Source organism: Mauremys reevesii, linkage group 5 (assembly GCF_016161935.1).
Source record: "Mauremys reevesii isolate NIE-2019 linkage group 5, ASM1616193v1, whole genome shotgun sequence".
NCBI classification, from domain to species: Eukaryota; Metazoa; Chordata; order Testudines; family Geoemydidae; genus Mauremys; species Mauremys reevesii.
This window is the reverse complement of record NC_052627.1, coordinates 37109430-37132788: the sequence shown is the minus strand read 5'-3', so window position 1 is coordinate 37132788 and position 23359 is coordinate 37109430. Positions and strand designations below refer to the sequence as shown.

Here is a 23359-nt window from a genome sequence, read left to right as displayed (position 1 = left end):
AGCATCATCTCTGCCAATGCACTCCTGACTCTCTCAGTTGAGAATTCCAACAATTCTGATGGCAGATTTTGGGATGTGCACTCATTACCAGTTGAGCAACAGTGCCTCATGTGTGTTTCCATTGTAAGCTCATGTTGTCACAGCTGCCCATAGCCTTCAAAAACTTTCTCCTGCATTTTCCAGGCCTGACCTCTGGTGAAGGTGACTTTATATTTTTTAGTTTTTAAGTTTGAGACAAAAATGGTTCAAGCTTTTCTCAGTAGGTGGAGAATATGAAAACTCACATACAAACTTTCCATACATATATTAATGTTATCTTTTAAACAATGTTATAGTCCAAACAATAGCCCTCCCTGAAACAGAAGTACCTGTGAGTGTTGCAGCAAAACTGATTTGATATGACTGGATTCTGAGCCTTTGAAAGTTATACTTTGCATGAGTGCAATTGTTATGCTTGTTCGAAATTTGTAGTAACATAGGGAGTTGAGATGTGCAAGTTTGCATTGCTAATTTAGTCCTTGATTCAACACATCTCAACTCCCCATATTACTTCACGCTGCATGTTACTGCAAATGTCAAACAAGCATAACAATTGTACTCATGTGCGAAGTATGACAATAAGCATGTGCTTAAGTCATCCTAATTCAGATCAGCATTTAAACAAATGCTTAAGTTCCATATACTTCATATGGAACAAAGGGGCCAGATTCTGGCCATAAGTGGCCAATAGAAAATTCCTGGGGTGTAAAGGAGTTTCTTGCAGGCAGAAAGCTAACCCCTGAGTTCTGACATATGCAGGGGATAAGGGAGGTGAGAAAGAAGGTGTCACAAATGGAGAAGAACAGAGAGAGGGTGTGCCACTCCATTCATTTGATCCTCTATTAGCAGAAGGCTTCTGAATGCTTAACAGCGAGTAATATTACTCAATGGACAATCGAGATGCTAAAAGAGCACTCAAGGACGATAAGGCCATTGCGGAGAAACTAAATGAATTCTTTGCATTGGTCTTCATGTCTGAGGATGTAAGGGAGATTCCCAAACCTGACCCATTCTTTTTAAGTGACAAATCTGAGGAACTGTCCCAGATTGAAGTATCATTAGAGGAGGTTTTGGAACAAATTGATAAACTAAACAGTAATAAGTCACCAGGACCAGATGATATTCACCCAAGAGTTCTGAAGAAACTCAAATGTGAAATTGAAGAACTACTAACTGTAGTCTATAACCTATCATTTAAATCAGCTTTTGTACCAAATGACTGGACGATAGCTAATATGATGCAAATTTTTAAAATGGCTCTAGAAGTGATCACAGCAATTACAGGCCAGTAAGCCTGACTTCAGTACCAGGTAAACTGGTTGAAACGATAGTAAAGAACAAAATTCTCAGACACATAATGACCATAATTGGTCGGGAAAGAATCAACATGTTTTTTTTAAAGGGAAATCATGCCTCACCAATCTACTAGATTTCTTTGAGGGGGTCAACAAGCATGTGGACAAGGGGGATTCAGTGGATATAGTGTACTTAGATTTTCAGAAAGCCTTTGACATGGTCCGTCACCAAAGGCTCTTAAGCAAAGTAAGCTGTCATGGGATAAGAGGGAAGGTCCTCTCATGGATTGGTAACTGGTTAAAAGATAAGAAACAAAGGGTAGGAATAAATGGTCAGTTTTCAGAATAGAGAGAGGTAAATAGTGGTGTCCCCCGGGGTCTGTATTTGGACCAATCTTATTCAACATATTCATAAATGATCTGAGAAGAGGGGTAAACAGTGAGGTGGCAAAATTTGCAGATGACACACAACTATTCAAGATAGTTAAGTCCCAAGCAAACTGCAAAGAACTACAAAAAGGATCTCACAAAACTGGTGACTGGGCAACAAAATGGCAGATGAAATTCAATGTTGATAAATGCAAAGTAATGCACATTGGAAAACGCAATCCCAACTATACATATAAAATGATGGGATCTTAACTGGCTTTTACCACTCAGGAAAAAGATCTTGGAGTCACTGTGGATAGTTCTCTGAAAACATCCATTCAATTTGCAGCGGCAGTCAAAAAAGTGAACAGAATGTTGGGAATCATTAAGAAAGGGATAGATAATAAGACAGAAAATATCAGATTGCCTCTATATATATCCATGGTATGCCCACATCTGAAATAGTGCTTGCAGATGTGGTCGACCCATCTCAAAAAAGATATATTGGAACTGGAAATGGTTCAGAAAGGGGCAACAAAAATTATTAAGGGTATGGAATGACTGTCATATAAGGAGCGATTAATAAGAGTGGGAGTCTTCAACTTGGAAAAGAGATGACTAAGAGGGGATATGATAGAGTCTATAAAATCATGACTGGGGTGGAGAAAGTAAATAAGGAAGTGTTATTTACTCCTTCTCATAACAAAAGAACTAGGGGCCACCAAATGAAATTAATAGGCAGCAGGCTTAAAACAAACAAAAGGAAGTGTTTTTTCACACAACAAACAGTCAACCTGTGGAACTTCTTGCCAAAGGATGTTGTGAAGGCCAAGACTATAACAGGGTTCACAAAAGAACTAGATAAGTTCATGGAGGATAGGTCCATCAGTGGCTATTAACCAAGATGGGCAGCGATGGAGTCCCTAGCCTCTGTTGGCCAGAAGCTGGGGATGGGTGACAGGAGATGGATCACTTGATGATTACCTGTTCTGTTCATTCTCTCTGGGGCACCTGGCTTTGTCATTGTCGGAAGACAGGATACTGGGCTAGATGGACCTTTGGTCTGACCCAGTAGGGCCGTTCTTATGTTCTTATAATTCCCTTAACATAGGTTAATTTGTTTTTAATGTTATATAGGTCAATTGGGCCACTAAAATATGATGTTGTGCATCAAGAAAGGTACCCAGTTCTCCCTTCTCACACCTAAATAAGTGGCCTGATTTTCAAAAATTGTGAGCATAATTTGTCGGGGAACTTCCAAAAGTCAGAAGACTAGCACAAGGCATATGCACTACTTAATTCTGATTTAAACACTGTTTTGAAGTTTTAGGTGGAATCTAAGCTTTGTACTGCTATCCATGTAGCCTTTGTGTCCAATATGAGAGGAAAAGAGCCTCACACAATATTTATCACCAGCAAAAAATGGATACACAAGATTTTTTTTCTAATATTCAATTACAGAAACAAATGTAAAAAAAGTGAGTAAATTGCAAGAACTGCTTCTGAAATGGAAATTTAAGGCACTTATCTTTTCCTCTTGTTTTCTTTTAGCTTAAAGAAACAGATACACTCACCACACCATCTAGTAATGTAAACCATAAGAAGAAGCTTGTTAGCTTTTTTCCTTGCTATGGGACCTTAGCTCCACAGATTAAATACATATTGAGTCCTGCTCTCTGCTTCCCAGGAAGAGAGTGATACAGATGATTGTCAGTTTTCTACCTTAAGTTTGAGCTCTTTTAAAAATGTTCCCATTTGATTTGAACTGTCCATCCACCAATCTGTCATCTAGAAATTTTAAACTCTGTTTATGTACTATAAGATCTAGAACATTTTGCACATTGCTGCTACACCACCTTCCAGCTAGAACAACGAACACAAATTTACTGGAAAAAACCTATTCCCAGCACAGTTTAAATATCATTGGTTCTGGTATAGAAGCAACAAAGTGAATATATGACTGAATTCTGCAAAAAAAAATATTTAGATATAGTTTTATGCTTTATGGAAAAAGTGAAAGTTCCATCACGCACTGGGTTTTAGACTGAGTTAGTGGAACCACTTTATAAAAAGATTTGTCAACAGTTCCTGCTAACCCATATTAAATACAGTTTGCCTTTTTGATCAGCTGGTGTACATTGATGTAGCTTCACTGACTTTATAGAACTACACCAAGTTACACCAGCTAGTTAGCTGGCCCCACGTCTATAGTCTAGAACAATTTTTAAAATACAGTTTGAAACTAGATCTGCCAAGTCCATGATGTCCAGGCAAACTTTTTAAAAACCATTTAAACTGGATCATTTTTAATCCATGTTTTGAAAAAGCTCCATTAACTTCCTTTGGTCTCAGAGAGTACCTTTAAATCTCACTGAACACATCAAAATCAGAAAAGACTACAGTTATATTTGCAAGCTTCTAAACAATGTAAATATTGTATTTAAAAACTTTAAAAATACTTCAGAGTATCACTTTGAAATCAGATATACCAGCAGCTACTTACGTACAAGTATTATGACTGTTGGTGCTGAAAAGAGGAACAATTCGGATATTTTAAAATGTTTTTGGATGTTAATTGTCTTATATTTCAGTTTTTTCTCCCAATTTTATGCAACCACAGTAAAACTAACTAACTAAGCTACGCACATAAAGGTGAGTCAAAGTCAATCTAATTCAGATATCGTGCTCACATTGCCTTTTTATTGCTCTGGAGATAAACAGAAAACATTTTCCAAAATGTATAATATACCGGTACATAAACTGAAAGAAACAATTTGTTTTTGTTAAAAGCTGACATACAGCACCTTTACATATGCTTGCAAATGTGAATTTGCGTGCACAAACTGAGTTATTAAACATGTCATTAGCTGATCTTCTATAAACAGCTGCACACAAATTCTGCTTGTGCAGAATATTTTGGGCTACAAGTAGAGGAAACTTTTCTTTCAACCTCAGTTCCTCTGCTTAACACATTAGGAATTATTTCACTTTCTCTGGAGCCCCAATCTTGACTAAAAATAATGCCAAGGTCTGCAGAAGGTACTGGATATCACTTGGGAGGTCACACTGATTGAATCTCAAAGAATCACTCTGCTGACAGGGTTACCGTGTCCTCTGTTAACTGCAAGATCAGCACATGACTGTATAAGAGAGGTTGTGTTTATCAGTGCTGATGATAAACCTATGTAATTGCAGTGTGAACAGATAGATATGTCAAAACTTTGGTGGCTGCTCAGGTGCAATCCAGGACAAAGATGTAGTTTAGGATTGGGCACATGTGCCTACCCTGGTCTTGCAATTGCACTGTGTCCAGGTCTGTTGTCCACAATTCAAGAAGGATGTTATGTTGATAAATTAGAGAGGATTCAGAGAAGGACCGCAAGAATGAATAAAGAATTAGAACACCTTCCTTCTAGGGATCGACTCAAGGAGCTCAATCTATTTAGTTTACAGTCTGTAAATACAAATATTTAATAACAGAATCTTCAGTCTAGCAGAGAAAGGTTTAATGTGATACCAGGGTTGGAAGTTGAACCCAGACAAATTCAGATTGGAAATAGGGCTTAAATTTTTAACACTGAGGATAATTAACCTTCGGAACAATTTACCAAGGGTCATGGTGGATTCTCCATCACTGGTGATTTTAAAATCAAGATTGGATTTTTTTTTCTAAAAATATCTGCTCTAGGAATTTTGGGGCGGGAGGGGGAGTTCTGTGTCCTGTGTTATACAGGAGATCAGACTAGATGATCACAGTGGTCCCTTCTGGTCTTGAAATCTACAAATTTATTAATCAATTCTTCCATAAAATAGCCAATAATAAAATCAATGATTAACTGCACTGCATCTAATAAAATTACTATAAACATTTAGCAACTACATCTCCTCGGGCTATAAACATTCTTATAGTAATAAAGTACAACTTTGGTTAACAAATATGAAATTACACATAATACATGACAGCATAATATTCTTATTGAGAAATAAACAGGTGTTTACATTCTTAACATCAATATGAAAGAAACGGGCTGGCACAGGCTGGGAGTGTTCTAAAGAGATCCCCTCTAATCTCAGTGAAGAGGTAAGTACACTACGTAACCAAAGGGAGTATTTTTCCATGTATTATGTTACGTACGTACCCCCAAAAGCTACATAAATTAAGGCTGTAATTCCATCTGAGGGTTATGGTAACACAATGTCACCAGAACTCCTCAATGAAACTGCAGTGTTAATATGTGCAATGTAGAGTACCTTAATTCTTATGCTTTGTTTACTACAAATAGTGTTATATTGCTGTTGCAGCATAAAAAGAATCAATGAAAAATAAAATAAAATGTAATAAATATCCACAGATTGCTCATTCACATTTTTTAGCAATGCACATTAATATTGCAGCAATGACACAATATTCCTCCTTTGAAACCATTATCCAGTCAATACAAATGCAGAAGAAACACAATCCCTTCACTATTAGTGTAGTGCTTCTTTTCAGTACCTATACAATGTTTCAAAATGTATTACAAAAACTCCCATTGCAATTGATGAGCTTTGTTTGCTAACAACAATACATACATAATCCCTAACAGAAACTATATTAGACATAAAGGGCTATACTCTTGATCCCAAAGAGATGCCTTATTGAGGTTGGTGACGATTTCCCCCAACAGAGGGGAATCCTCAGGTAGCACAGAGTGTACCAGACCCATGTCAGAGCACAAAGGGCTCTGTCTGATCTCCTGACCGCACAGATGTCCTAATAAGACTATTCCAGCAAACGCTACTAATATCAGCTCTTGGCTTCCTTAAATTACAATAGAGGCCATTTCAGCCCAGAGCCAGCTCAGGATTAGGGGACTGGAAAGGATTACACTCTGGCACAGCTAAGGAGCTGCCCCAAGACATGAATTAACACTTAGCAGTTTGCATACTAATCAATCCTCACAACATCACTGTTAAATATTATTATTCCCATTTTACAGATGGGAGAAATTGAGACAGAGGGGTTAAGTGATTTATTTAAGGAAACAAAACACCAAACCATTGATAAAATTGAGTTAAACCCAGTTTTCAGTCCCATGCTTAATCCATTAGACCATGCTGCTTCTCTTCAAGCTATTTGTATCATTAGTGTTCTGTGAGAAACCAGTTTTGGAACATGCTGGGCATTTCCAGGAAATTCCTCAGAGCCCTTGATACCCGCTGACTTTGATGGGAGTCTTTGACGGATTTCAGCACCTAACTGGAGATGTTCAGTATCTGCCAGGGCCTAAGGATAGACCCTGGGGTTACACAGGTGTACATGAAAGCAGAATTCTATCCTTTGATGTAACTTACAGCAGCCCAAGGGCTAATCGTAGTTGTGTTTGCTGCAGTGATTCCATCAGGACATGTCAAGCTCAGCTAGTCAGTAGCAGAATTAGAAACAGAATGTAGGCGCTTCTAGCTCCAACTCTAGGGTTGCCAACTTTCTGATTTCAGAAAACCAAACACTCTTGCCCCGCCCCTTCTCTGAGGCCCCACCCCCACTCACTCCATACTCCCTCCCTCCGACACTCACTCTCCCCACCTTCGCTCACTCGCTCATTTTCACTGGGCTGGAGCAAGGGGTTGGGGTGCAGGAGGGGGGTGAGGGCTCCGGCTGGGGGTGCAGGCTCTGGAGTGGGGCCAGGGATAGGTTTGGGGTGCAAGAGGGGGCTCTGGGCTGAAGGGGTCAGGCCAAGGAGTTTGGAGTGTGGGAGGAGGCTCCAGGCTGGGCCAAGGGTTGGGGTGGGGGGGATGAGGACTCCAGCTGGAGTGTGGGCTCTGTGTAGGGCCAGGAATGAGGGGTTTGAGGTACAGGAGGGGGCTCTTGGCTCAGGCCAAGGGGTTCAGAGTGAGGGGTTGGGGTGCGGGAGGGGGTACGGGCTCCAGTCGGCGCTTACCTCAGGCGGCTCCCGGAAGCGGCTGGCATTTCCCTCTGTTTCCTAGGGGCAGTGGTGGCCAGGGGGCTCCGCATGCTGTCCCCGTCCACAGGCACTGCTCCCACAGCTCCCATTGGCTGCAGTTCCCAGCTAATGAGAGCTGTAGAGCTGGTGCTCAGGACACGCCTGTGCTGTGGGCTGACCGCCCCTGCACCTAGGAGCTGGAGGGACAGGCTGGCCACTTCCAGGAGCCGCACGGAGCCAATGAGATTGAGATTTTTAGTGGCCTGGTTAGCTGTGCTGACTGGAACCACCAGCGTCCCTTTTCAACCAGGCATTCCAGTCGAAAACCAGATGCCTGGCAACCCTATCATCCTCAGGCCATTAGCCTATGCCTCTTTCTCAAACGTTAACTTATCTGACCAACAAAGCAGATTTGATCTAAATGTCAACAGGCTGTTATGCTAGGCTGCTGAATACAGCAGAAAATAGGCACACACAAAAAACCCAAACAAGTCACTAATATTTCTGCTCTTAATTAAAAGGCCATGAAAGCAAACACATTTTTCTTCAAATTCATTTTTATAATTATTTAAAATAAAAGATTTCCTTTCCAAGATTTTTCCTAGAATTTGCTTTCAATAAAATAAGGAAAATTTGTGGGCCTAAACAGATTGTCAATATCCCTGTAAACCAGAAGATTGATAGCTGTTGTTTTTTAAATTAAAGTTATTCAGAAACCTAGCACTGAATTTAAACCCTTACTGCCCTGAGCCAAAAGGAAGCAAGAAACCAATAGTTTGGTTTTTTTTTTAAATTGGAGTAGTATTTGTAACTAAGTGCTTTGCATAAGGGGGTGTGGGAACAGAAAGTTAAATATTGGAATAATCAAAAGGTTAAACATTAAACCCATTCTAACTACTACACATAAAGAATGTGAAGATCTTAATGGTCTGCTAAAGCAAACTAAGCACAAGCATAGACAACCGGTAGATGAACACATTTTTTCTGTAGACCAGAAGAATTCCTGGATTTCTGAATACATTTCCTTTATAACAAAATGCTAAAAACAATGAATTTTTGAAATTATAAAAAAACAAAAAACAAAAACCCAAAACACACTACTCCAAACCTCTCCCCTTCCCAAAACGGATAAAGCAGCAGCTAGAATTGCAATAACAATTTCACTGTTCTTCGATCCACTTGAAATCAAACTCAACCTCCAGACTTACAGCTTGATCCACAGAGGCCCCTTTCACCTGTGTAGAGCCCCACTGAAATCAGTTAGGCTTGACATCATCACAGAGGTCCAGCTCCGTAGAGCATCTTGCAAAATCTAGACTTTAGATCCTGTTCTTGCACTTCCGGGTAAACTCCCAGAGAAGTCAATAGGGCAAAAAAAGCAGTGTCTTGACTGAACTAAAAGTGGCCTGCTTGTAATTTTTACCAGCAGGCAAAACAGGGAAAGCATTGTTAATATTAATGCCACTACCTTCTATCCACTCATATTCACTCTTCAAAACACACTAATTTTTTTGTTTATTTTTTAAATCTAGCCAGCAAGAAGTGAAACTATGGATTAAAAGGTGCCCTTCATATTAAGCAGCAGGGATGCAATGGCAGCAAACAAGCAATCTTTCTAGCCCTAGATCTCTCATCACCCTACAAAAAGATTTTGAGTTACTTGCTACAACTTAACAAATACCAGAGCATATAAAGGAGCTCAGAAAAGCATCAGATTAATAAACTAGATTTTCACCCCTAGAGATCTGAATTCAAATCCTGATTAACAATGATTTAGACTCTTCTCAAAGCTGGTGGACATGTATCACAAGATACTATTCAGTTATAAAACAGAAAAAATGGAGATTTAGGTAGGTTGCAAATTACAGCCACTGCTTTGGAAAAGCTCTGAGAGATTTAACTATTTGAATCTTTCCACCCACCTGCAATGTTGTTTTTTCTCATTACCCTATAATCTCCTAAATAAAATCAAAACTTCAGAGAAAGGAATATAAATTGTGTTTGTGGAGCTGTTAAAATCTTTTGGGGCTTTTTATTTAAAATATTAAACTGGAATGAAATCAAATTATATTCCCTGATTTGGAACAGATCGGAAGGGACAAATAGTATTGATGGGCAACTGGGTTAATCATTAATGTGTTTATTAGACTTGTGTTTTTCTCAACCACATATATACATATCATTACAAGATTGTAAATCTGTAATTTCCAAACATGGAGAGTGGATCTTCATCATATAATTTGCTATGTGTTATAACATTTGCTTAAGACCGGCCCACGGCTGGAGTATTGCAGGTCAGACTGTTTTGTATTACCCAAGGGGCACACACAATCAGAATCAACATCAGTAAATGTATCTGTTAGTGCTGCCATCAGAGGTCACCCTTCATGCTACGAAAAACAAAACTGTAAGAAGTACGATGTCATCACTACTGGCAGACTCACTTTCTATGACCAATGGCAGCAAATGCTGTTTAGGGAAGTACTATATACTAGAGCATATTTATCACACTATAAAACAGATCATAGGTGAAATGTTCAGCTAGGGACTGAAAGTTGCTAATAATGTTGATGAGAATGCTACTGACCTCTTTCGGAAAGCACTGATGAAAAGTGCTATATAAAAGCTAGGGATTATTCTTGTTATTATGACTACTAGTAATAATAATATTTATACTGCTAGAGTTTAAATTTGAAAATGGAAAAAGAAATAAAAACAAAACAAATCAATGAATTCAAAAATGAGACAGGGAGATGAATACAGAAATCAGTTTTAAACAGAGTAGTAGAACAAGAAATTTTAAAAAAGGATGAAGTGGATTTCAATGTCACAAGTTTTGTCAAAGGCCCAATTCTACACTCTCTCTACTCTGGTCAAACTCCCACAGATGTCAACAGGAATTTTGGCTGAATGAGGCAAATTAGGCTAAACTCTCATTAAGCACCACTTTATTAAGGAAATACAGGTCAGGCCATTAGGGCTTATATGTTTTAAAAATGTGTTTTCTTTTGTATTTTTAAACATCAGAAACAATGTGAAGGTCATTACTGAAGGTCATTACTATAGTTAAAACTGCTGAACTGAAGTAAGGGCAGGATGCCAGTCATTTTATCGTACCTCAAATACCTTAGGATTGTGGGTGAGGGGCCAAGTTCAGACTTGGCCCAATTCCACTGACGTAAGCAGAGGTGCACCCACTTATATCCTGGTCTGAAGTTGGTCTGAAGAGTTTGTGTGGTGTAAATTTTATTGGACAATGATTCTGACACACCCTGAACTCTCCGCTACATTACTGATAGAATGGCTTTATAAAGGCACTTAAGGAAATCATATGCCTGCATTCCAAGCCAAAGGTTAGGTGCAGTAGTCAAACAGAAAGCAGGTGACATTTCAGAAGGTTACAAGCCATATACATCATGCAGAGGACATCAAAAAGAGGGGAATGAACAGAAAAGAAGAAAAGGACTTACTTTCCAATTTTATTCCAAACAAAATACCTTTGGGGAAAAAAATTAAAGAATTGTAAAGTATGTTTGGGGGGAGGGTTAGTTTTAATGTCAGTCATGCAGCACTCATATTGGGAGTGTTACAAGGCAATGCCACCAAATTAGCATTAATTAGACCACATATCACCAGTCTTAGAAGAAAGGAAAATGACTGAATGATCAGGGAGACTGACTTACTGTCTTGCCATTAAAGAAGGTCCCACCAGGTCAGATATGAGGGAAGGCAAGATACTGCAACTGAGCAAGTGCAGCTGGACTGCTCCACCTGCAAGCTATCATCTGCAGGTTTGAACCCTATGTTTGTAATGATGCTGTCTGTGTTCTACATGTTCTACAGGTAAATCACTCTAGTCACTCCAGTATTTTTTGTGAGCACTAAATTCACTCAGAACCACTGAGAGTGGGCTTTAAAGAGAAAGTTAGGAATCTGCAATTTGGGGTAAGAAACAAACTTGCTACAGAAGTGTAAAGAAAATGGGCCACTCTCATGTCATTCTACTGCAGCCAGTGGAGTTCTAACAGGGATGACGGTACCAAAGGTCTACAGACCCACAAAACCTTGGAGTGTAGAAATAATGCATTGTGCAGTGTGGGGGAGAAAGATCCTACAGCAACTACAGCAGACATATGGATTTATATTAAGGTTTTCATATCATGTATCTTGTTATGGATCACTGAAACAGTGTATTATTCTGTCTTGTAATTTTTTAGGTATGAAAATGAATAGGTACAAACTTTGGCCTTGGCTGCAGGTATGGGCTCCTATTCAAGTCACTGAATGAGCCTTTTAAGAAGTCAATGGGAGCCCTGCACATACAGCTGAAGACAGAATATTGCATTTACTCTTTATTCATCTCATTTTTAATAATAACAGCTGCACCCCCAATCCATCCATTGAAGCAGCATACAGGGTTTGAGAGCATGATATAAAAAATATTACATCTGCTAGGTGGGAAGTGGAGAACAGATCTGATGGCTTCGGTCAAAGCACTGAGTGGTTTGTTCTGACTGCCAGGGGGTTTACTGGGAGAGTCAGCTGATTTTGTATAAAGATTTGAGATGCTTGTCGGACAACTTATGGCAGTTTTTGGGGGTAGACAGCTGTTTATATACCCGATTTTACCTGACTTCATCTACTACAAATTTAGAGGTAGATTAAACAAACTTTTACATTGAAGAAGAAAATAATGAAGAAGAATCAGTATTAAATGCACCTTACTTAAAAGGGGCTATAATGGAGTATGTAGTGTTCATAGGTAATGAAAAGGTTAACTGGAACTGTTAAATAAATTTGTTAGTCTTTAAGGTGCCACAAGTACCCCTGTTTTTTTTGTGGAACTGGAGAGTCAATTAAGGCACCTGATTGCTCCTGGGAGGTAGGCCAGGGACAAATAAAGAGGAGCCCCAGCTGGGTAAGGAGGTGTATGGTTAGAATAAAGAGACAACGCCCAGACTAGATGGACAATAGGAAGAAACTCTGTAGTCCACTGAGAATAGGAGCCTAGGTAAAAGGGAAGAATCTGGACTTCTAAAGAGACCGAGACCTTGAACAGAACGGGGGATGCTTAACAGAGATGAAAGGTCAACCTCAAGGAGGGCAGAGTTAGTTTGTTTGTATTTTGGGTTTGGGATTTGTTGAGGGATTCTAAGGGAGACACACGAGTCCCACCCCTGGCAGAGGGGTGAATGTAGAGAGGCTGTGGGGGATGCCTGGTAACAGGTATAAGTGACAGGGTCGGGAGCAGGTCTGAGTAGATAGACTTTACCTGCCTATCAAAGGGTCTTTAGGCTGGGATGCACTATAGTGGGAAGGCCTAAGTTTCTCTATCAGCCTTGTGAGAAGGTGGCGTGAGGGCCCCCTTCCCCACCCCCCGCACACACACACAGAAGGATAAGGACACTAGAAAACCCTGAGATGCATGAGTGTAAAGATGTTGGGGCCCAGAGCTGTGGCTGAATACCTGATGCAAGGGCACTGGACTCTATAACCCTGCAATTGGTAAAAAGTGAATTGGCTGGAGGGCCAAGTCATGAGATGAGGCAGATCACTAAAGGACTAGAGCAGCTGCAACAGGGTGCTGTAGTCAAGGAGAGCTTGTTATACCGTGTCCAGCCATGATGGGACATGCCAGTGGTGAAATTATTATTCTTAGAGGGACAAACTTCTCTTTCTCTTCCAAAACTGTCAGGCTTACTTCTAACATGCAGCTCTCTTGGATAATTGCATCCAAAAGTGCTGGTGTAATCTAAAACATTGTTTTAAGAAAAGTCCTTAAAAATACTTTAGAATCAAAATTTTCTAAAGCATGATATAGTCCTAATATACAAATGTTTAATAATAATTGAGATACATAATTTCTGCTAGCATAATACCAGTAACTCTCCAAAACAGATGCTTAAAATGAGACTTCATGCTCTAGAATTACAGGGAATGAAGACAATGTTGGAACAGCCTAGATGGGCTAGTACTGCTATCAAAAAGATTAAAAGTGTGTTCTACTAAAGTTGGATCTGTTCACACAGGGTAAAACTAATAATCAAGTCAATGGACGATTTATGAAACTGAGGATCACAGGTTCAGGGCTAATGAGTTTATTATAATATCAGGTGTCCACTATCTTAATAATGCCAAAACATATTCACCTTCATGCAAAATATTTTTCTTGTGACGCTTCGCTACTACCAAAAATACAACCAATATAATTTAATAACCGAACGGAGCACACAAGTCAGTCGCCATTAACCACCATTTGCTTATCAGACACCCGGGTGAAGTGGAGGAATGAGAGTAAATGAGGGGGACAAGAGGAAAGCCTTTTACCTGCAGAGAGAGTGTGTGTATTACACTCAGCACGTATCAGGAAACAGTGAGAGGTAGAAGAGACTTCTAACCAAAGATCTCTGAGCCGCTCCTGGAGTGTGGGGGGGGCGGAGCACACAGAAGCAGCTCAATCCCAGTCACTCCTGGCCCACGCAGGCAGAAGCACAGAGGGAAGTAAAGAACCAGCAGCCTGTGCTGTAGGCGCAAGGGGAGCATAGGGAAATCCAAGGGTAGATGGCAAACCCCACAGCCTTAGAGGGTACCAGGCCTACCTAAACTCCCATGGGTTACACGGACCTTCATCTGGCGGAGGCTGACAACCAAAGTGGCATGTGTAATGAAGATGATACTGTATTAAAGCCTCAGTGTTTTGTCTCCCTCTGGTGGGAGGGAGGAAACATGTCTGAAGCCTGTAGACTAGCATATGACAGTATAAAATTAGGAACTTTTTCTTAAGTATCAAAAGTTGCAGTTTATTTAAAACATTTCCATCAATTATAGGTCTTTCCATGGCAGCACTACTCTGTGGGAAGTGGCAGAGGAGAGAAGTTACAGTGCAATATGATGAACAGTAGATGTATTTTAAAAGGCTTGTTTACGTCTTTGAGAGGGCTGAGAAGAATGCAGGCTATGTGCTCTTGGATACTTCAGTAGGATTCTACGGGTCATAGTGCAGAATTTGACCGAAAGGATCAACAACAGAGTTTGAAACAGCAGTGGTTTGGTAAAAAACAATAATTATTTTATTTTACTCAGTCTGAGGTTTAATTTTAAAATAAACCATTTAGGGGGAGAAGTGATGCCCTGGTATTTTGTTTCTAATATAGCTAGCTCCAGCATGGTACAAGCTATCCCCATTTCACACCATCATATGACAGCCAAGCATCTAGAAGCATTAAATGGGCAATAAAGTTTCCCCAGCTTCATGTTCTTAAAACCACTTAAGTCATAATGATGCCAAGCTGCTTGGAACCCCAGCTCACACCTCAAACACAGCAGGATTATTCAGCACACATTCTCTCTGCCTTCCAGCATGGTAAAACATTTACTATAACTATTAAAATAAATAAAACAAATATACATTGCCCTTTTTAGAAACTCAGGGCTTCTTAGAAACTCCTATGCACTATATGCAGAATATTCTTAATGTATAGAGTGGGTTTTTGAAAAGATACTTGCAATTCTAATATTCTACTAGTTTAATGGTGTTCTTATAGAGCTCCTGACCAACATTTTCAGACTTGGGTGCTTCAGGTTAGATACCTACATCTGTAAAGAAATGTTTGAAGCCCCTGACAGCTGTGGGCACTTAGCACTTTTCAAAATCACTTGTTTATGTACCTAAATATGAATTTAGTTGTCTAATTTAAGCACCCAAGTTGAATATTTTGTTTGATGTTCTCTTTACATTCGCTAACGTTTCATAGGATGGATTTGAAGGAGTTTTGGTAGAGCATTCTGAAGTTTTAAGCCTCTTTCTTCACTAATTTTGGACTAAATTCTGCTTTGTTACACCCACGGAAGACCGGTGCTTTGAATGGAACTGCAGAAGTGTAAGTTAAGGTAGAATTTGGAGAAATGGGAAAATTAATGAGTAGTGTAAATGGTTACTTTGGCTTACTTCACCTGGAGAGCTGTGAGTGCTAGCAGGATGCAACTCACATGCTGTAACCATCCACTGGTGATGAGAGTTCAAAATGCATGTAGTTGCTAGGAGAGTGGGGGGAGCCGGAAGAACAGAAAAGGGAGCGTGGTAAATGCAAATAGAGGCCTTCCCAGCTAAACACACATTTGTGGAATGATGCTAAATCTGGACTTTTTTTTACTATGCAAGGAGCAATACAATATAAACAAGATGCAGAATGAGGTGTGAGGAAAATCACAATGTTATGTAAGGTGAAGTTCACTGAGCAGGGTAAATTGCTCCAGGGTGACAAACAACATTTCAGAATATAGTCACTGAGAGATTTTATGAGAGCTATAGTAATGGGATAACCACATACACCTGGCATTCACAGGAAGGCTAACAAATTGATCCAGAGCAATCCAGCTGCATTACTATGGCAGAAGGAGCATCCCACTATAACTAATCACAAACAGGAAATAAAAGGAACCTGCTAGGGTCAAACTCAGAGGAGTGAAACTACCCTGTGGCAGAGATTCTCCCCTCTGCCCACATCTTTCCTTTTTTCTTCTTCTTCTTCTTCTATGGTGGGGATACTGTGTTTCTCCAGAGCTCTTTCTCTCTCCCCCATGGCTGATTTAAATGAGGCCTCATCAGGCAGGAGAATCTGAAGTGGGTGGGTTCCATGCCTTCCCAACTGTAGTCAGATGAACAGCTATGCATGCTAAGAGAGGAGGTATCCCATCAGGGAGTCTCCTGACCATTTCTTCTCTGGTACAGGAAGAATGTGCCCTCATGCTGGCTTCCCCCTTCCCTTTTAACAATGACAAGGGAATAAGAGGGTAAGTGAATTCATGAGAGGCAAGAAGAGAAAATGGGGATCACATGGTAAACAAATGGCCTTATCAGAACCCTCTGCCCTCCCAATGCTCCAAGTCCACAGTGGGGACTATGCATAGTAAGCTTGTGTGGATGGGAAGTGAATTCAAGAGGGAAATGGGAATAAGATGAGGAGCACGGAAGGGGACTGTGCTGGGGTGTTTACCCTGTACTGGTGGTGAAAAGGTTAGTGTGGGCCCGAGGTCAACTAATATACCTGACTGGACTTGGAAGGTGGGGAAGGTCTAATTAAAGAGGAGTCCCATGGGGAAGCTGCTGAGTAGTTCCTGTAAAGAGAGGAAGCCCAAAGTAGAAGGGGGTGAAGATAGAAGGAAAAACTCACTAGTTGTACTCAGAGTAGTAGCAAAGGGAAGCCAGAGGGATACAAAGAAGCTACTGGTGTGGAACATGGTCCAGGGATGAGCCCTGACAAAAGGCCAGGACCTGGGCCTCATGGAAAAAAGCCCAGGCAGGCTTTCAACTGAAGAGGAGCTTCAGGAGGGAGTTTACATCTTGGGATGGGCCCTGATAGGATAGTTCAGCAGGAGTGACGGAGACTCCTGGAGTAGCCCTGAGAAAAGGCCAGCCAACAGCCTTGGGATAGACTGAGTAGAGGCAAGACTCCAACAAGTTAAGCCTGTAGAAGAACAGAGAAGTGGAGGACCCTGGATAGATTAAAGGTTGAAGCCTGAGGAAGTTGTTTTTGTAATAGTTCCAGTTTCACTGTTGAGACTCGTTAAAAAACCTGGGCCACTACTCTGCCAGAAAAGGAGCCCTGGAGGGACAGAAGGCATCATACTAGTGGACTAGAGTCATGTAGGTTGCTGTCTGTTTGGGACACTGATACCTCAGTAGGGGAGAGACTTTCAAGTGACCTGGCTGAGTCATGAGAAGAGAGACTCCTGGAGGAGCTCTCAGCATATGCTACTAGATGAGGAAAGATCTGCTACATCATGCTCAGCCACGAGGGGGCATGTTGCACGGTGGCATGTTCCAAGCATAGTGGAATCAGAAACAATGGAAGCCTTATTTACATAGAAATCATATTGGAGGATGGAAAGCCCACAGGAAGGAAAGAAACACAGGAGACCATCCTGCCTCTTCAGAAAAATTAATTGAACTTTGGAAAATATCAGCAAGGACACAGTCTCTCTTTGCCATCCATCATTAGACAGATCTCTTGCAAACTGAGAAAGAAAGGTTCTTCAATCAAGAGGGGAAAGGGAGTTGAAGCCTCTGGAACAAAATATAGATGTGAAACCTGCTTAGATAAAGATCTTTCACATTAGAAGAAAAGGGAAGCCGCACCTTGTACTTTTGTACATTGGGGAAAGTCAGCCATAGCTAGGAAGAAGAATGACTGATAAGAGAAACCATTTTGAACAAAGCCTACATCTTGCTAGATTAAATTTTATACTTATAAAGACTATTTTGTTTTGGTTTTACTTGTGATTATTTCTATCTTCATTCCTTATACTTGAACTCACTTAATCTTATGTTTATTTTGTAAATAAACTTTTTGTTTTACTATAAACGAACTCAGTGCTGTGGTTAAAGGGAAGGGTGTATTTAGTCCCAGTTAAGCTGAAAACTTGTGATGTTGTTTTGCCTCTTTAGAGAATCAACAAACTTTATTATTTCTCTGAGCTGTCCAAGAAAGGGCTGGATACTCAGGGCATACAGTTTTGGAGAAAGTCAGGATTGGGGATGTGTTGGAATCATCTTGCTGGAATGCTGGTTGTAACCAAGGCTGGTGGAAGCCAAAGAGGGGTTGTAGACAGGTTGCTGGGGTTAGAGCTTCTGAACCAGGGCTATTTAAGCACACAGACACTCGGGTGTGACCTGCATGCTTCTTGCTAACTGTGAGCATCTCAGACTGGGAGCTATAGTAGCAAGGCATTGTAAGGCACCCAGGGTTGCAGGAAAGGTGGGAAAATACCCCCTCACTGCTCTAGATTTGCACCCCCAAACACATTGACAAAGACACGTGGATTAAATTATATTTAATTAAATCTCAACATTTAAATGTTAATGTCATTTTACACAACAAACAATTAAGCCCTGAAGTAAGATCCTGGCTAATACAAATTAAGACACCAAAACTCATTAAAACCTTTCCTTCCCAATCTAAGGGTAAGTCTACACTACCTGCCAGATCGGCGGGTAGCAATCGATCTATTGGGGATTGATTTATCACATCTAGTGTAGATGCAATAAAATCGATCCCCGATCGCTCTGCCGTCAACTCTGGACCTCCACCGCGGCGAGAGGCGGAAGCGGAATCGATGGGGAAGCGGCAGCGGTCGACTCACCGCTGTCCTCACAGCCAGGTAAATCGACCTAAGATACACCGACTTCAGCTACGCTATTTACTTAGCTGAAGTTGCGTATCTTAGGTCAAAACACTCTCCCCCCTCCCCCACCCCAGTGTAGACCTAGCCTAAGATTCAACTACCTTCTTAGCCGTAGGGCAGGTAGGAACCAAATAATTGTTTGGAACTCTATTGAATAGCAAGGCAATTTTGATTAAACTGAATTTATCATTCAGTGAAAGGGCAGCACACGTAGGAGATGCTCTCTGAGGGCCAAATGTTCAACTGTAGGTACTTAAAGGCACCTAAATCTATTTAGGCATTTAAATATTTGTGGTAGACCCCCAAATAAGGATTTAGCTGCCTAATTTTATGTAATCAAGCAGGAATAGTTGGCCTTTATTGTCGAAGTGACTGGCCAAACCACCTCTGCAAACGTTAATTTAAAATGCAAACTGAGCATGATTTTCTCATTAGGGACATTTTATCATATAAAACTGAAGCTCCTATAAACCTAGACCTACTGCACAATCTCATCTAATGCACATTGTTCCTTAGTGGGTAAGACTAGGATGAAGGGGAGGCCCCTATTGCAGCCATAAAACAGACATAGTCAGGGACAGAGGCAGAACCTTTCTTTCCCCTTAGCTACTTCTAGCCCAGGCTTTATTCCGCAAGTTCTCCAGGCCTAGCCACCCTGGAGCAAGCTGGCACCTGCCTTTGTATTAACACTGCTGTGGGTTCCTCAAGACCAACACAGATGCATTCACCAGCATCTTCCCCAAGAGTCCAGTGCAGACACCCAGCGCAGCCCCCTATCCTCCAGTGGGGATTCCACTGGCGCCAATAAAGTCAGTTTCAGTTTCCATCCTACCCCCTTATTCTGCTGAGACAGGTCACCCAGCAGCAGGAAAATCCCCGTTTCAGATCTGCTCACCTCCCAGAGCCACCGTGCCCCTCCTCTGCCTGCCGGCGCCAATGGGCCACTGGCCCCAGCCCAGTCACCTTCTTCGCTTACCCATGGCCCTCGGTGAGGGGCTTTGTGCCCCCGCCCCCTCCGTACCATAGGATGGCTGAGGGGGTTGCATGTCCACAAGGAAGGATAAAAGCCTCCTGCCTCTACCCCTCGCAGCTCGCTTCGGGGCCAATACCCGTCGCTGAACCTGCAGTAAATCGCCGCACCTCGGTGAGCAGCCGCTGCTGCAGGGCCGAGCGCATCCCCGGCGCGCACGGAGGCCACCCCCGCTCCCCTGCCCCGCTGCTCCGGCGGGACTCCGGAGCGAAGTTGTGCGGGCTGCAGAGACGCACCAAACGAGGCGCGCGCGCATCCCACCCCCCGCTAACCAGCCCCGTGAGCCCTCCCCAGCCCCTCTCCCGTTCTTCCCCTTCCCCTCCTCGCACCTGTCCCTCAGTCCCACCACACCCCGCCCGAGCCTTGCCCTGCAAGCCCCTATCCTCCCGTGTGCCCCCCTCCAGCCCACCCTCACTCCCACCCTGCCCCGCGGACACCCCGAATAGAGGTCCTGCATAACCCAGGTCTTTCCGCCCCTTACCTTGCCTCGGGACTGCGCCTCCGGCCGCTGCCTCTGGGCTGGGCGGGAGACAGCGGCGGGTGTTCCCCGCTGCCCAGCTTTCACCGGCCGCTGTTCTCACACGGAATAACAACGGGCTCGGGGAGGTGGGTTGTCTGACTCGTCCCAGGCCTCTTCCGTGCCTGATACAAATTGGGTTTTCTTCCGAAAGCCCGCGGCTGCTCCCCAGGACAGGCAGAGCCCGGCTCCCCCTCCTCTCAGTCTCCTGCGGGACTCTGCTGGCTCTGAAATCTGGGGATCGGGAAGGGGACCCAAACTCAGCCCCCCCTCAACTCCTCATCAGGTCCTTCTGCCTCCTCCACGCCTCTCCCTTCAGCGCTGTGCCCCAGCCACCCTGACACACGCTGTGCACATGGACTGATAATGACATATGTCCTCTAGAGCCTATGTCCACACTCTCCACGTTGACACACTGAGCAGCTCCCGGGAGGGGGAAGCTGATGCAGCTTCCAGGTCGTTCTGTCAGCCAAATCGAGTATGTTTTACCCTCTTCCCCGACTCTGAGATCTGCTCTCCAAATCAAGCGCCTTCCAATTCCATACACTGCTCAGACTCCCAATACAACAGGGACCTCTCAACAGGGCAGTCCCTTATCCCCGCCTCCAGCAGGCGGGACCGGCTCTCCCTCTCTCCAATCAGCCTGTCCGTTCCCTCAGCAGCTCTCTGGAGCAAAAGGAGGTAGGTATCAGCCACATGGAGGAAACTTTTATGTTAGGAAAACAAGACTTGAAAGGGAGAGTAGAATTGCTGCTGGACTTTCAGTTGCTACTCTGGGATAAAGCCCAGTCCCAAAAATTCCACTTCCTGCATGAACAAGCCTAACCAATTAGGATATTAAAAAAAAAAAAAAACCTAGACCCCCGACGCACCCTTGTGCAGCAGTGATGAAAAAACAGGGCTCCTTCACCTGCATCCTGATGGAGCTGGACAATTTTTGGATCCTCCCCTCCCCAGCTCCCACAACCCAAAATTCCAAGTCCTAGTGCACCAGAATTATCTGAATCTTAGGATACAGAACCAATTGGCTGCTGGACCATGTTGTTTCATGGCACTGTTGTGCTGGTTGCATTGTGCTCCAAAGTACTGATGGTTAAACATGTAAGATTTTTTAAAAGTTAGGAATGTAGATAGGAACAGAGGAATTACTATTCTGAATCTGACCAGTAGTACATCTACTCCAGTACTTTTCAATATTGGCTAGTATCAGATTCTGCAGAGATCCAAGAAACCTTATAGTGAACAATCACAGAATAATGGATGTAGAGGAAGTTTCTTCCTAGCACCTTGAGTTAGTAGGTGGCTTATGTCCTGAAGCATGAAAGTTTATTAGAATCAATTTTTATACATCTGATTTAGCTGTGGGTATTTTCAAGATAAGGATAATAAGGTGAATGAGACATTTCTAGACAAAATAAAAGAAATATCCAAAACACAAAACCTAGTTGTAATGGGCGACTTTAACTAAGGAAGAAGAGAGCACAGCAAAATAAGGATAATGGACTTTAAAAACAATAAGAGAATTGGTAGGTAAGGTACCATGGTGTGATGCTCTGTACCTCAGGGGAACACCCTACACCCCCATGATCATCTTTCTAAAATGACTGTGTGGTATCCAATGCAAAGTTTGTCAAGTTAGGTGTCTTCGGAAGGCTCATAATCCACTGAGCATGGTTGTTATAGTGATGGTATAGCAATTGTTACAGTAAGGTTATAGGTTATAATTTCATGTATATAGTTATGAGGCTGAAAATGTATCCTCATGGCTTAAAGCAAGCCCATGCAAAAACTTTCTAAGAACAGAGAGGCAGTTCACACCTCATCAAGGCATGGATGGGTCAAACCCAGCCCAGCCTCACAGGAACAAGGGACACTGGCTTAGGCAGCAACAAAAGAACCTGTTAGACAAGGGGCTCTCAAACTGGCGGTCGGGACCCCTCAGGGGATCGCTAGGTTGTAACATGGAGGGTCGCAAGCTGTCAGCCTCCACCCCAAACACCGCTTTGCTTCCAGCATTTATAATGGCGTTAAATATATTAAAAAGTATTTTTAATTTATAAGTGACGGTTGCACCCAGAGGATTGCTATGTGAAAGGGATCACTGGTACAAAAGTTTGAGAACTACTGTGTTAGACCCTCAAGGGAGTCACCCCCTTCTTTTGGTCAGTTTGGGACTAAGATGAGGTAATGCTCACCTGACTCTGAAAGGTGGGGGGGGGGGGAAACTCCAGCAGGAACTATCCTTCTACTCATGATAAATTGAGGGAACTTCCTGTTTTGCTTGTTCCTGTTTTTTGTGCGCTTTCTATTGCATTACTATGTGGTTTCGTTTATCTGTCTATGTGATATTGTAAAAACTGAGTTCAAGGTAAAATGTAAAGAGGAAGTATCCTCTCATTGATACTGCAGTTATTGAAATTGATTAAGATGTCTTACTGATGAGTAATGTTTAAGAGGGAAGATTATCATCAAATAGATAAATAGATCTTGTGTGTGAGAGAGCCAGCCCTTGCATATGGGTAGAAGAAAAAAATTGTGGGGTTGCCTTCATCTCTGCCCCTCCTCTCCGTGTATTCTGTAATGCAGCTGCTAACAGTTGAAGGGGAAGAAAGCCCCACATGCACTTCTCAGTCAGAGAATATTTAGTGACAATAGGGAGAAAGGGAGGGACACCTTCCTAATAGAGGACTCCTAAGACAGTCATTGAACAAGGTCAGGTGCCAGTTCAGGCAGTTGCCCCAGTGGCCCCACAGAAACCCCTTGAGACCTCTGCGTGGGACTACACTGAAACTTATCATGGAGGGTTAGCAAAAATTCCAAATAATCAAACCCTCAAAGACCACCCAGATCCATGGAACTTAAGTTGTTCCATTTTTAAGAAAGAAACGTTAAAGAGAAAACCTCAGGAGGTGAAGGGAATATCAATAGGTTGTGAACATATTGCATGTAACATTTTAGGAAGAAAACTGAGAAGGAAAATAGACCAGCTGGATCAGGCACA

At 42.2% G+C, this 23359-nt stretch overlaps 1 protein-coding gene across 1 annotated transcript in view; it reads right to left on the bottom strand.

Annotated features, from left to right (window-relative positions):
• Positions 1-20888, bottom strand: part of UGT8 (UDP glycosyltransferase 8) — a 59749-nt gene extending 38861 nt beyond the window's left edge. Inside the window, exon 1 of the mRNA XM_039540998.1 lies at positions 20323-20888. The gene's annotated coding sequence lies outside the window, so the exon portion shown is untranslated. The remainder of the gene's footprint in view (positions 1-20322) is intronic.
• Between the last annotated feature and the right edge of the window lie 2471 nt (positions 20889-23359).